Consider the following 6,230-nt stretch of genomic DNA (forward strand, 5'->3'; position numbering starts at 1 on the left):
TACCACTGTGTTCCTTTTGTGTTGGTCAACTACTGCTGGGCATGAGGCTTGACCTGGATTATGCTTTATATATCCAGTGAGACTCCAATGAAAACTAGTGGAGAAGAAATAAATAAAATAGAGTTCTGGTGGGGTCAGTGGGGTGGAGACATCCTTGTATAGAAGTGGGGTGGGGTGTTGGTGGGAGGAGGTTTGGGATATGAAACAGTTGGGGAGTGGAGCAGAAGGAGGGTAAAATCTAGAGTGTAAAAACAAATAAACAAAAGGAAGAAGAAAGAAAGGAAGGAAGGAAGGAAGGAAGGGATTGAAGGAAGAAAGAAAGAAAGAAAGAAAGAAAGAAAGAAAGAAAGAAAAGAAAGAAAGAAAGAAAGAAAGAAGGCAATAAAATGGTGCCTAAAAGAAATGGTTCTATATCTACAAACTCACAAACAAAGGCAATAAAACACATAAAAATCTAAATAAATAAAAAATGGGGAAAATTCCTCCAAAATATCATTGAGTTTTTTTGTATTAGACAACTACCTAGCATGGGGCCCTCCTGAATGTGATTGGTATAACCATCGGGACTCTATGGGAGAAGATTCCCTTGCTAGTCTATCAGTTGCACATAACTTCTGGATGATGAGTGTGATTCAGTGTCAGCTTCCCCTCAGTGCTGGGAACCCATCTGTCCTTAACCTGTGCAGGTCTTGTACATACTGCCACTGTCTCTGTAATTTCATGTATAAAATCTCTTGTATGTTGAAGACACTATCTTCCTGAAGTTATCTGTGTAACCTCTGGCTCTTTTCAAACTTCTGCCTCCCTTCTTATAGATTCTGAACCCTGAGAGGAGGGTTTGAGGAAAAACATTTCATCTTGAACTGAATGCACCAATGTCTCTCACTTTTGCAGAATGCCCAGCCAATTCCCGGTACTGACATCTCGTGACTTACCTGAGTGTCTGTGTCTGTAAAAAGTTTAATTACTCATTTTCTTTCATCATGCTTACCCTCTCTTCATTGCGCTGAATATTATATGTGTGTGTGTGTGTGTGTGTGTGTGTGTGTGTGTGTGTGTGTGTGTGTGATCTTAGGATGAAAGTTTCAGTATGAAAAATGTGTGTAATTTCATTTTGGAGAGATGGATAGTAAGTTTACATCTGTAGGTGGATCATTTCTATATGTAAAAAATTCTGGAGAAAGTATCAAATATCAAGGAATTTTTATTCCCAGCCACCCAACAGGTGCTATGGCATCAAATTCTTACCACCATTTGAATTGAAGGACTTTTGTTCCGCTATCTGTCTGTGCAAGGCAAATCAACAGATGTGTGGTTTGTGTGCTCAGTGTTTGGTTTTCTTCAGTTATTAACAGAAGAATGAAAGTATTTCCTCTTCTTCTGGTGCCACTTTTATTTATTTTTTTCTAAGTTTATCTTACTTAGTTCTTCAATGAACTTAATGAGTCCAATTGTGGATTGCTTTCAGAGAAAAAAAAATCAGTTCTTGTCTTAATACAAGATTGCAAATGAGCTAAGACCATCTTCATACTGGTTGACTCTACATAGCTTTGACTGTCTTTTCATTAATTTTTTGATTATGTTCAAATATTTGCCCATTCATGGTGATATATATGAGCTGAATATCTTTACCAATAATATTCACATTTCACATCAAATATGTCATGAAAGATATTTGATGGCTCTCAGGAATCTTTGAGGTTTTCTTCATGAACTCCTACAAACCTGCCAACAACATAGAGTAAATGAAACATGACTTTCTATGTTGACCAATATAATTTTATCTCTAACATATCTCACTAACATGCTTTGAGAGAAAAAAATAATTATAATATTTGGTACACGATAGCATAACAATATGAAATTATATAAATGTTTACATGCTTTTTCTTTTTTCATGATCTAAGAAACACATTCTTAAAAAATTTTTCATATTATGCATAAAGAACAGTGAATACAGATATCTACTAATTTATTAAGGAGATAATTGTATATTTAAATGAAATTCAATAATCTTGTCCAATAGTTGTAGAAGCAAAGTTATTTAAAATGAAAAATATTCATATTAGCCTCTAAAATATTGTGAATTTTAATAAAATTAGTCAATATTAATCAGATCTAACCCATTATTTTCAACATTTTTTTCAGAGAATCTATGACTTGCTTGTTTCGGAGGGGCTGTAGATCATTGGATTTAATACAGGACTATAACTGTAAAACAGAGAGAGGATCATGTCTGAGCATCTACTTCTGAAGATGCAGGGAGCACATACATGAAGAGAAGAGGCCCGTGAGTATAAAAAGATACAGACAAAGATGGGCTCCACAGGTAGATAAAGTTTTCCTTACACCCTTGTCAGACTTTTTTTAAAATTGTAAAGAGAACAAAATGTAAGACATGAGAACAATCATAATGGTAAATATTTGTATTGAACCAGAGAAATGAAAATCATCAGATAATTTAAGGAAGGATAAGTACAGGAAATTTTTAACAGTGGTATAATATCACAGTAAAAATGATCTAATATGTTGAATTACAAAAGTTAATCTGGATAAAAAGCTTTCATGAATCACAGCATGAAGAAAGCCACCTACAAATGACAAGGCCAGTGTTTTAATGTAATCTATTGGTCATAACTACTGGATAAAGCAAAGGATTGCATATTGCTGCATAGCGATCATAAGCCATTGCTGCCAAGAGAAAACATTCTGTGGTCACACTTATTGCAAAGGAAAAAATTGTGTCATGTATTTCAGTGACAGAAATCACTCCAGTTTTGTCCAAAAGATTAAATAGCATCTTTTGGTGTCACTGTGGATGATAAACCAAGTATCCACAAAGGCTAAGTTACTAAGAAAATAAGTACATGGGGATGTGAAGTCGAGGGTCATTCCAGATGAGAGTGATCAGACCAAGGTTCCCCACAATGGTCATGAGGTATATTACCAAGAACATTAGGAACAGGGGTGTTTTCCATTGTGGCTGGCATGTGAGGCCTGTGAGAATGAACTCTGACCATAGGGTTTCATTCTTCTTTTCCATGCTGTCATTGAGTGCCTCCTGAAATTAGATGTGATGAATGTAAGATAAGTAGTGACTGGGAAAGATTTATGTGAATACTGAAGGAACTACTAGGGATGAAGCAATATATTAGACTTTGCTCATTGCCTGTGTAGTACTATAACTGAAGGATTTCCCTGAAATTCAGTAATAGCAAAATCTTTCAATTGATTCCATGCAGTAATGAGTAGGAAATAACATTATGAGTGAATGCAAGGCTGTCTAAGCTAATTGAGAAGCACATGGGCACTGGAGATTTTGTCTTATATATGGTACATGAATATGAGTAATCTATTGGAGTATACTGGAGTATAAACTATATTGAGTGTCTTGTCAAGGGATTTGTGCTTTATCCCTTGGGAGTCAGCTTCTAATCAGATTCACAAAATGAAGAATGATTTTTACAGTTACTCTTTTAAATAAATATTTTCAGGGCACAACAAAGCTTTCAAGAAAAAATGTTGGAGTAAGGGAACCTAATGAAGACACAGCTACTATTGAAAGATTGCCAAACAAATTTACCATATGAATGGCCCAGAAGGATGTTTTATATAAAACATGGTTAAGAATGAGTGTAGCAATAAAGTCAATTACAAGAATGCATTAGGAACATATTGTCTAAATTTCTCCTTTGCTACGGCCAAGATAAGTGTATTGCTTGTCCACACATTAAAAGGCAGGTGTCCTGATAGGGTGATGATTACACAGGTTCAAAAGCATTCAGTATATGTAGTAACTAAGATTTGGTTATATAAGTGGAATAAAAGAGAAACAGAAAAAAATCACAGTGATCACACATCACTGATTCAGTCAGATTAATGACCATAAAAGAGACTGATAATTGCCTGGAACACCCAGTACCAAATGGAATTCCTCCATCAAATTTCTCACCTTAACAATCAAGAAACAGTGCCTTCTAAATCAGCAAGACCAAAGCTCATATGAACGCAGAGAGACAGATGCAGCATGCACAGGGCCTTCATAGGGCTGCACTGTTTTGTCTGTGAATTATTAACTCCAGTGTATAGGATTCCTGAATGTGTGATGAGTGGGTCTCTGCTTCTGGTGCCTTCTCTTGGCCTTTTTTCCCTCTGTTGGCTTATCCTGTCAGAGTTCCATGTAATAGGATTTGTTTTCTCATATTCTGTTTTGTGGTATCTTATTATCTCTTAGAAGCCTGTTCTTTCCTATCAGATACAGAAAAGGAGTGGATCAAAATGAGAGGAAAAGTAGGGAAGAACTGTGAGGTATAAAGGACTGAAAAGTTGTAATTAAAATATACTATATGAGAAAATATATTTTCAATTAAAGGAAATATAATAAGAAAAAAGTTCCTGGAAAGAGCATTTTTTCAGCATTCAAGTGAAATACAGGTAGTTAGTTCTATGTCTTTATTAAACGCTAAAGGAAGAAATGACTTGGTGCAAATAAAAAAGTTGGAAGCAGAGTAACCTACACTGTAAAAATATAAGAAAAATGGGGAGGAAAAAGTGAACACAGAAAAGGTTATGTTAAGGAACCTGTATTGTGGGTAAATTCCATTTATTTGATAAACACATAGAATCAGTCTCTGATTCATGAACATTTGCTAATCAGGGGCTTTCATTCACCTGAGAAGCCCAAAAGGCTACAAACTCACTTTCTCACACCTCCCTACCTAGAAGGGATTTAATAGATGCTTTCCAAGTCATACCACATATGCATGCTTTGGAATACTTAGTAAGAAAAAGGGGAGAGACAAAGAGAAAGAAACTGAATCTTGAAGGCAAGCAAGGCAAAAATTGTAAGAATCCACCAAAAGTATGTGGCACCACACTAATGGCATTTGTCTGGCTGATGGGTGACATCTCAAGCTAACAGCAGTACTGGAGGCTCTTACTTAGATAGCCTTGGTTTAAGGCTGGGGCTTGTGCATTGACTGCCTTGCTTTCTCATCATTGTATTCATTTCTCAATCTTTTTCCTCAGTGCTGCTCTATGTAAATTGTTCAGTATTCTAACCTTGGTCCCTAAATTAAGCAAAAGAAGCAAAAGATTTCTAGATCAAAAATTCTGAAGTGGGGGCTATCCCAAAGGTTGTTGCCTGTCCTTGGGATGTGTTCTCTAGCTGGGTGGTCCTGTCTGTCCTCAGTGGGAGAGGAAGTGCCTAGCCTTGCACAGATTGAAGTTGCAGAGTGGAGAGAATACCCAGGGGGGCCTCGAGGAGTAAGGGAGGAAGGAAGGGGGAACATTTGAGGAGGGAGTGGCTGGAAGGGGCACTGAGAAGTATGCAAATAGAATAAGTTAAAAAAAAAGTCAAATTGAATTTTAAAAAGTTCTGTGAGCATACTTGGGGCTCAAAATTTGAAACTTATAAAGAAAAGACAAGTCCTCAAAAGACAAAATAAGCAAGCAAACTAAAGCCCTCCAAGATGGGTGCAGACGCCAAAATAAAGGCTCTGGTAGAACAAGAAATTGGTGGAGCTACTTGAGTGCAGAGAATGTGAAGATTTTGGTGGCTTTCATGGGAACAACTCTCTCGTGTGATGGAATTCAAAGCACATCAGAGAACATAGCCTGGGAGTGGAAAAATGTGCTCTAATGTTGGGAACAGGAAGAATCTGCACTCTTGGTTTGTGCCAGAGCCCAGTGGAGAAAGACTTTCTGGGGAGGGGTGTTCTTCTCTGATGCACTGCACAGGCAAATATTAAAATCTGCCAGCAGATTTAGCAAAATGGAGCTCTTGGGTGATGTGAATAAGTAATATTTTCATGGTTTTAGAAGAAAATTCTGTCCGCACAACCCACAGAAGTTGAGGTTGGAGGAGGGGAGGAAAAACCCAAGAAGACAAACTGTTTCTGAAGAATTTCAGTGGAGGCAGAAAAATGAAGACAGTTGAGCATGAAAGAGACCAAGAGATGGCATATATTAGAAGAATATCCTGTGAACGTAGCTACCTGATCTATCCAGTACTGTAAGACACAGGGCTCTGCAGAAGCTAAGGAAGTCAAACTAGAAAAGCAAAGAGGAAGGAGAAATAGGAAGGGGTTAACACCCACCAGATATACCTAGTGCTCTTAACAATGCCACATTCTCACTTCCGTAGCAAGAGTTTCCCTTCATATTTGAAATAATTTCACATTTCTTAGTGAATTTGAAACTGCAACAGAATAAATCTGATTTAAAAAAAA

At 36.9% G+C, this 6,230-nt stretch overlaps 1 pseudogene; it reads right to left on the reverse strand.

Moving 5' to 3' along the window:
* Positions 1 to 2,118: 2,118 nt before the first annotated feature.
* Positions 2,119 to 3,043, reverse strand: LOC116898081 (annotated as a pseudogene).
* Positions 3,044 to 6,230: the final 3,187 nt, after the last annotated feature.

Source organism: Rattus rattus, chromosome 4 (genome assembly GCF_011064425.1).
Source record: "Rattus rattus isolate New Zealand chromosome 4, Rrattus_CSIRO_v1, whole genome shotgun sequence".
Lineage (NCBI taxonomy): Eukaryota > Metazoa > Chordata > Mammalia > Rodentia > Muridae > Rattus > Rattus rattus.